Below are 9423 nucleotides of genomic sequence, written 5' to 3'. Positions count from 1 at the left end.
TGCAAGCTTGAAGGGCCTTTTTCTGAAGAAGGGTCTAGGCCCGAAACATCAGCCTTCCTGCTCCTCTGATGCTGCTTGGCCTGCTGTGTTCATCCAGCTCTACACCTTGTTATCACGAGTTTTTGCTAATTGGATTTGTTCATGGGCCTTCAAGGAGCTTCTAAAAAATTGTGTACAAGGACAGTAATATGCATGTCATAAAAGATTTGACATTTTTATCATTGAACAAATTACTGCAAGCCTGTATGAGTAGTTTCTATACATTTTTTAAAAAGTCATTTTGTCTTATTCAAAAACAGGTTACTCAGACCTGATCAACTGAACACACTGTTTAAAATACTGGTTTCTTTGCAATAGAACCATTTACAACGGCATTAACCCAACTGCACCAAGTTTTCAATCTTAGGAATACCCTTGAAATCACACTTGTTTTTTTTTAAAAAGCAAGTGTTTACTCTAAAATGTTGCTTAATTGCATTAGTTTCTGGCAGTAGACAATGGTGTCAAAACATAAGCTGACCTCAACTTTGTCCACAGCACTTATGTACATGTTTTGGAGTCGTCCTGATATAGTGATCAAAAATTAAGCTGCAATTTTTTTTAAAAAGTACTAATACCCATTGTTGCACAAAGAGTAAAAGGATCCAACAGCTTACAATATATAGTTCAATATGGAAAAAGCAATAAATATTGAACATTAAAAAATCCACAAACATTTTTAAACTGTTTGAGTGCTGAAGGTTCAGGCAAACATACCATCAATAGTTAATGAATGCTTAAAGTTCCTTAACTTCAGCTTAATGTCACAAAACAAGAAAATGTATTTCACAGAAAAAAATGTCCCCATAGTCCTACTAGACTGCTGTTATTAGAGAGAGAGAGAGAGAGAGACAACTGATGGTGGTTTAGTCTGATGGTGGTTTAGTTTAACCTTCAGACTAAACCACCATCAGTTGTCTCTCTCTCTCTAATATGCTTCAGGTGCTTCAGACCATGCTTCAGGTGGAAGGAGATGTTGAGAAGGAGCTTCCTTCAATGGTAACTTCAGCCAGTCAGGAACTGAACCCACATTGTTGGCATCACTCTGCAGTGCCAAGTGGTCATCCAACCAACTGAGTTAGCCAACCCCCAAAAATGTTGATGCTTTCAGTCGTAACAGTTGGACATAAGTCTTGGGACATTTAGATAACAACTTGTGTTTATATATCACCTTAAAAAGTAGTAAACCACTTCAAGCACAAAACAGGAGCTATATCAGAGAAATACTGGCATTAAGCCATAATACAAGATATGAGAGCAGATTACCAGAGATTTTGTCAAAAAGTAGGTTAAGGATGTCTTTAAAAAGGAGGAAAGAAAGGAGGAGAGGTTTAGAGAAAAACTTCTCAGCCACAATTGGAGGAAAATTGACATATTAAAGTGTGTGGAGCTAAAGGAAGTTACAGAAAGAAAAGGACAAGTTGGGAAACGTTTGAAAAGAAGAATGATGCAATACATTGCAAGATCTGAGCATTTAGTTACATTGGCCTGCATTAGTGCCTCGGTCAATAATGTTTACCTGCAACTACTTATGCGTTGAACTTAGTGCAGAAAACTACATTTGAATATAGAGGTGAGAGTGTTAAAATTGAAGCATTGATTAACTCAAAGTCGGTAAGCAACCACAGGGGTGATGAGTCAATGCAATTTTGAATGAAATTTAGTGCAAATTGGGACACAGGCAGCAGATTTTGGATAATTTCTGAGTTTGCAAATGGTGGAGAATGACAGGTCAACCAGGGTGCATTGGAACAGTTGAGTCTAGAGATATCAAAGCCATGGATCAGGATTTCTGTAGAAGCTGAGCTGAGATAAGGATGGAGTCACGCTTTGTTATGGAAGTGCAATTTTGACATTTTGATGGCACAGTTTTTTCCGATACTCATTTCTGGATTAGTTAGGACATCAGGATTCTGAAAAGTTACATTTATCCTCAAAAGAGAGTTGCCAGATGAAGACGGAATCAGTGACTAAGAATACCTTTTTAGCTGGGAACTGAAGGAAACATATCTCCAAAATTAATTGGAAGAGACTTCTGAGCTGACATTCACTGCTGGATGTGCAGAAGTGTGACACTGGAGGAGTCAAAGAAAGTAATAGAGGTAGAACTAGTTTTCATCAGCATCCATGCAAAGATTGATGCTCAGTTTTCATATGTGACTAAAAGGGCAGCAGGTTTAGAGCAGCAGGGAAACATCTTTTGGGGATATTAGAGGTAATAGTTCAGGAGTGGGAAGAACACCTATAGCAAATGATTCTCTGGCTACCACTGGATTATTAAGAATGGAACAAAGAAAGTCCAGTCCAACCTAGCTATATAGTACCATTGGATTTGGAGAAGGATGGTGTGGTCGGAGACTACAGCCAGGTTAATAAGGAGAGATAGTATATCATTGTCCATCAGATAAAATGTGTCAATTGCAACTGTTTTGGTACAGTTGCTGCGAAGAGAATCTGACTGAATTCACATTTGGAGTTATGCAAGTAGTGGGAGACAATATGTTTCAAGACTTTGGAAAGGAAAGGGAGATCGGAGACAGGGCTTGTAATGATGAATGGTCATGAGTCTTTTAGGAGGGGTTACAATGGAGGGATGACAACGGCAGATTTGAACGGTTGGGAAGTCGTTATTGAAATACCTGAGGAGAGAGTTGTTATTCCAAACCAGCACGAAGCCAAGGACAAGACATTGGACAGTTAGAAGCTGGGTTACAATTAGTTAATTAGAAGCTTAATAGGAATAAAATCAAACGAAGGTCACCTAAAAAAGTTACACGCATGAGGGAAGACAAGCAAAACAATACACAAAAGTTCAGGGAGAATTTTAAGATGATGTTTGGTCCAGTGGACTGGGGGAAGGGAGGGAAGCAGATAAGGTTGTTAAGTGGACGGTCTTAAAGTTAGTGACAGAAAGTTTGTGAGCTCCTTGTACTTGTTCTGAGAGGGGATAAATAAGACAGGGGAGAAAGGTCTAAAAAGGATAGTTTATTGTAGCTGCAGAAATCATGATGAGTGGAGAGCCACAGACCATACTTTTGGGAGTTTGAAAGTGTAGTTCTAAGAGAATTGGGATAAGAGTTTTTGTTTTCCCCAAAGACAGAATACAGGAGGTCAGACTGGGAAAGGGTTTGAGAGTGGACAGTGCAACGTACAAGTGTTCAGAGAATGACATAATGGACACAGCCAAGGCATGGGAGATGATAAAGTCAAAGAGACAATTGTAAGCATATTTAACAGAGTTTAGATGCAAGCATTTTTCTTAATGGTTTAAACAGTTAATAAACATGCAACCTTTAAGATAGTGGTACAATGCATTAAAGGATCCTGCACTTTTCATAACATTGTGTGAAAAAATGTCATCTGATTTAGAGGTGACATTTCAATGCTGTACAATGGCAGTGGAGGCAACAATATGACACTTTCATTTTACAAGTCTACTGATCAGTCAACGAAAGTACAATTTGCACTTTGTGGAAAATGTTCCACAGTTGCACAGCGCCAGGGAATGAGCAGGAATTTTAAAAAAAAACTGACCCAAAGCAGCACTTTCCAATTTGGAGAAATGTTACAAAGTATCAGGGGTTTAGTGAGAGACAAGAAAAAAATCACAACTCACAAATTGGGGGCATGATTACTCAAAATTGTATCCTTCTGGTGCAGTAGAAGGGAGGATCGGAGTTGGAAAAGCAGAGGTATAAGCAACAAACAGCATTTGTAAATGCTGTCAGCAAATGCGGTCGGCACAACATCGTGGGCCGAAGGGCCTGTACTGTGCTGTACTGTTCTATGTTCTATGTAAAAGGTGGCTGTGGCCTAGAAATTGTTATGAACCAGGATTCTGAAATCAATATTTGGTGGTGGAGGTGGATGAACACTTTGCCCACCCTATGGAACAGAGTTAGATTAGTTAAAAAGTGGCATGTTGGAGAAATTGGGAGCTTGTGTAAGGTGGTCCTCAGGTTTATGCGCAGCATGCCCTGAAAATAAATCCCAATTTCAGAGTGTGTCACATTATGCTGTACCCAAGTGGAAATCTATTTTTGATCTGATGCAATCTAATAAACAATGCTTTTTTTGTCAGCCTTGGCTCTGTGCTAGAATTCTCACTTCCAGGTTAGAAAAGCATGTGTTAAAGCTCAAGTGCTTTAAATGTTGAGCACATAATCTAGGTTCATGCTTCTTTGCAGTTCTGACGGAATGTTATGCATTCAAAGATACTGTCCTTCAGATGAGACATTTAACAGAGACTTAGTTTGACTAATCAAGTAGGCAACAAACCTACAGTCCTAGTTCAATTAGACAAAGGACTTTTTCCAGATATCTCACAAACAGTGCCTAAAATCAGAAGATCTGGTCATTTATTATTATTGTTAGTGTTTAAATTGACTTCTCTGCCCCCTACTAGTGACTACATTTATAAAGTACACCATTGGCTGTCAGTGCCTCAAGTCATCCTGAGGTCATAAAAGCTGCCATATATATGCCAATATTTTCTTCTGGTAATGGCAAACATTACACTCACCATGTTTCTACACACAAGGCAGAGCAGACTTCGGTACTCCAAGACAGTAAAATAATTCTCAGGCAAGCTAGCGTTAGTAAACTACTTGTTTGTTAATCTTATTACTGTTGTATAATACCTCGCAGACTGTGTATCTTCTTGGAGGTAGACTTTCCATTAGTTTTATCAGCTCAATCCAGGGTAAAATGGCAGAGCCAGTGCAAAAGATCACAGAAACTCCAAGGTAGTTCAGTGGAAAAAAAATGTTTTCTGCTAGCTTTAATATCGGCTTAAAAATAATTATGTCAAATCCATCACTGTCCACAGAACTAGCATATCCCCATATTGGAATACTGAGGATGGTTTGAGTGTCTTCACAATTTTACCTCTTCAAGGAAGATCTCCAAATTAAGATAATTTTGATAGGCATACAGGTATCAGTAGACACGTTTTAAAATAAATTTATATATATTGAAAATATTTAATTTACTAAGAAACTGAGAAAATGTACACCAATTCAAATAGATCAGAATTTAATTTATTTTTAGCAATTTATTTCAGGTTATAAACAGTTGGAAGACGAGACACTTGCTGCTTTCCGTTGTTCGTTGCCATTTTCATGTTACTACTTCAATAAATAGATTTTTTGAATTCAGAGAAACAAAATTATATTTTTATTATGCAGAGCTATAACAGTATATGGCAAAGTTTAAGATTACGGAATGTAAGTTACCCAAACTATTCCATAACTGGCAAGACATACACACACATGGGGCAGTACAGTGGCTCAGTGGTTAGCACTACTGCCTCACAGCACTAGGGACCTGGGTTTGATTCCACCTTTGGGCAACTGTCTGTATGCAGTTTGCACATTCTCCCTGTGTTTGTGTGGGTTTCCTCCAGGTGCTCTGGTTTCCTCCCGCAGTCCAAAGATGTGCGGGGTAGGTGGATTGGCTATGCTAAATTGCCCGTAGTGTCCAGGGATGTTTGGGTTAGACATGGGGAAATGCAGCAATAGGGGAATAAGTCAGGGTGGGCTGCTCTTTGGAGGGACAGCATGGACTTGTTGGGCTGACTGGCCTGTTTCCACACCGTAGGGATTCTATGATCTGATCTTGTATATTCCATTATTGCTGCTTGATCAAACCAAATCCCTGAACAGAAGAAACTGTTTATCCAGTATGTCCACAAGGATTGACTCAGTTATACCATAACCTACAGCCAAAGTGACGTCATGATGTTAACATGGTCCAAATTTTATAAATTTTCAGTTCATTCAGGGTTGATCATGTTGTACTGGCCTGACTTTAAACATGTAATCTCTAGTGTTCGCATGTTATATCAGCATGACTAACAAATACAGAAAGAACTGAAAATCTGGCAGCATCTGTGGAGAGAGAGCACAGTTAACGTTTCGGGTCCAGTGACCCTTCTTCAGAACGGGTTTTAGAAAATGCATTTTCTTCACCACACCTCCCCACAGATTAAAAGCCTTAAAACTGTTTTCTGCACGACTGCTCAGGTATGTCTGAGAACAGCGAAGGTGTCTGTAACCACGTGCTCATCTTCAGATTGCTCCGTGCTCTGTGTTAATACAAATCGACTCTATTTTTTGTTTTAGTTCGCCATCCCTGCAGATACTCGTTATTGGAAGTGAGAAACAAATGCTGGTCAGCCCCAGCCTAGCCGGTGTTCAAGTGGCAGGTAGGACGGGAGAGCGAGCAAGAGGAAAAAAAAGGAACAAAAGCATCATCGCCACTGCAAGAGGACGTGAGAGACGTGACCTGAGAGAATGAGGCGGTGAAGGGTGCTCTGTCTCCCCCAGAATCATGAGTAATCCGGCGGCGGGGGCGGGGTAAATTACAGCAAGAAAGCGGAAATACACGGAGAGAAACCGAGCTGGCTGATGCACTTGGCCGGGCTTTTTGTCTCCTTACACAAGGACGCAGTTTCAATCTCCCTGGCAGCGTCGAGCTGCAATGTTTGTGTCACAGCGGGGAAGTCGAAGCTGAGAGCTTTCACATCAAACATAGCAAAATCAATGGGTGGCCGTGGGAAACACGCTCACGGCTCGTCTCCCTCTGGCCAGTCTGCTAGGCAGAAGGGTTTATAAATTGGGATAGCAGTTGATCAGAGAGCTTTTTCAATCCATTACATTAGATAACAACCTTTAAAGTGTTTTCAATCTATCGAGAGAAAAACAGACAGAAATGAACCCTTTCTGTCTCCACGCTAAAACAATGGCATTGCATTTTTCCCGGGCCAGTCCGGACAATGGGCGCCTCGGAGGAACCACAAGGCAGTAATGTAATCAAATGGTGCGAATACTTAAAAAAGGTCAAGCACTTTACAAATCCAATCGTTATTTTACTAAAAAGTGTTCTGTAGGGGAATTAGTGGAAGTAGTTTTACTTGAGGGTTCTATTTGTCGCAGTTTTTCCGTGCACTCCATCTGATTAAGTCTTCGCAGAAAGACAGTGTAAGGTAGATACTTTTTTAAAGTTGGCCGAGAGACATTCTGCAGTTCAGCACAGGGGAGCACCACAGGCGAGCAACGAAACCATGCTGTGCTGAACTGGGTCAAATTCAATGAAACAAACGCTTCTCCGGCCATTTCCTCCTTGGGTCGTTCAGCACTGTGACCCCCAGCCCACAGGGAGAAGGGGAGTTTGCCCACGTTAACAAAGACGGACAATTTGTAAGGAGCAGCGAGTATTTCTACCGGCCTCTGGCTCCCGGAACCAACCCCTCGCCATTTGCACGTTGTGTAAGATGCTCGTGGTCACCTTCCCATGAGACGAACCCACTTCCCAATTCAAAAAAAAAATCCACCTTGCATATTATCATCATCAAATATAGTCGCAATTTGGTCGCCGGAGCCCACATCTCACCTCAACACCCTGCTAAATGCGATTTTTTTTTGGTGGTGGAGTGAAGGGAAAAATCAAGGATCTGGGCCACGGTATTTCATCTGTTACACAATGCTGCTCTCAGTAACCTCCAAATTTAAGGTGTTAATAGGAAAGCGAGGATCCAGAATACATATCATCAATACATATACATATCTATGTAGCGCACCTCACCGGAGATGTACAGACCTGCTCACATAAAAGACGGATTTAAAACGTGAATTTCGAATGCTGAATATAATTTAAGATATTGATGAGGCTTATACAGTCACCCTACACAATATATCCCCCTTTGTGGCATTTGTTTTAGAAAAGGTACGCAGATGACCACAATGTATTCTCGAGCTATGGATTTATAGGCTGCAGATCCTTACCTTGGGGTTTTAAATTGTTGCTCCCGGCACGATGAGACTTTGCTCCAGATGATGCTCTCCCCACGCACTGCTCTTATTCACACTGCTGCGTCAGGCCGTGTGCTTGCAGCTGGTTCCGCTGGGTCTTAGTGGCCGGACCGTTCATTTCCCATACCTCCTAATGGGATCAGCTCCCGGCCCCAACGATAGTCTCAATTATTCAGAACAAACGCTGTCCATTCGTTCGAGCGATAAACAGAAGAGAAATATTTCAGAACGCGACAGAGAGAGAGACACAGAGAGACAAAAAGCTCATACTTCCGCCACTTGTCACTTATCTGATGTACTAATGCAATCATGAGTTTGGAGCAGGTCAGACAACTTCCTGACGGAACTTGTTTTCCCCTCCCTTCCATATGCACCTGAGGAAGATCAGAAATAAAACGAAAGCTTAATGGTGCTACTTCCGGAAGTGGGGAGGCAATAGCCTAATGGTATCTTCGCTGCAACAAAAACAAAGTTGATGGAAAAGCTCAGTAGGTCTGGCAGCATCTGTGGAGGAGAAAACAGAGTTAACGTTTCGGCTCCGGTGACCCTTCCTCAGTATTTTTGCTGGACTGTTAATCCTGAGACCCAGATAACGTTCTCAGGACTTGGATTCGAATCCCGCCACGGCAGATGGTGGAATTTAAATTGAAGAGAAACAAAATGGGTTGGAAGTTACAGATTGAAATCTTTGAACTTTGAGTATAGAAGGCTGTAATTTATGTAAATGAAAGATGATCTGCTGGTCCTCCAGGTTTTGTTGAGCTTCACTGGAATTTTGCAAGAGACTGAGGACAGAGAGGTTAGAGTGGGAGCAAGATGGTGAATTAAAGTGACACGCTGTTGGAAGCTCAGTGTCACATGTTGGCACTGAGTGGATTTGTTACTAATCTCCTTCTAACCTTTAACAATTCTGTCGTTCTGTTAATGAGCATTTTCTCTCCCCAGTGAAATAGGAATGCACTGGCAAAAAACCATACCATCTACAGCAATGTTATCTATTGAGGTTAGCACGCCAAGTTCCTGGGGTTTGACTGACCTAGGCCCTTGGATGCAAAAATTTACAGTGGGTAAGAATGACCCAGCTGTGCTATCTTCTACATAAATCTTCCAGATAATATCCACTACCCAGCTAACCCAGGTAGTAGCTATCAATATCTTCATGATAATCAATTTTTATGCTTTCCAGCTTCATCTAGGCTACAGCTGGATAATATATACCCTCTCACCCAGTGTTACTCAGTGAAGCAAGCCAGTGACTGATCTGCCAGAGCAAATTCCTTCAGAACATTAGCAGTATTAGAGTCATAAAGAAATACCGTATGGAATTGTTACAATATTTTAGAGTTCTATTGTACAGCTGACTTTACAAGGAGCAAACAACTGTATGTACATAGCCAACAAAGTCTATACCATCAACATAATGACGTAAATGGATAGGAAGAAGTATTACTCAATGTCCAACTGGTCTTTCATTATCCAAACAAATTTATGTTTGTCAATGCTACCCAGCAATTTACATGATGCACCTGTTTTATTTTACCAATTATCTGTGGCAGTTTTATTTGAGGGGAAA

General features: G+C 40.9%; 1 protein-coding gene across 2 annotated transcripts in view; it reads right to left on the bottom strand.

The window, feature by feature from the left end:
* The window catches only part of LOC109913714 (monocarboxylate transporter 4-like), a 38312-nt gene extending 30123 nt beyond the window's left edge, over window positions 1-8189 (bottom strand). Inside the window, exon 1 of one of the 2 annotated variants that reach the window (XR_007264565.1) lies at window positions 7824-8189. The gene's annotated coding sequence lies outside the window, so the exon portion shown is untranslated. The remainder of the gene's footprint in view (window positions 1-7823) is intronic. The other variant, XM_020513266.2, reaches the window with a different exon arrangement.
* Window positions 8190-9423: the final 1234 nt, after the last annotated feature.

The sequence above is a fragment of the Rhincodon typus genome, chromosome 23 (genome assembly GCF_021869965.1).
Source record: "Rhincodon typus isolate 14 chromosome 23, sRhiTyp1.1, whole genome shotgun sequence".
NCBI lineage: Eukaryota > Metazoa > Chordata > Chondrichthyes > Orectolobiformes > Rhincodontidae > Rhincodon > Rhincodon typus.
Note: the sequence above shows the minus strand (reverse complement) of the source record. Positions and strands in the feature narration are given on the sequence as shown.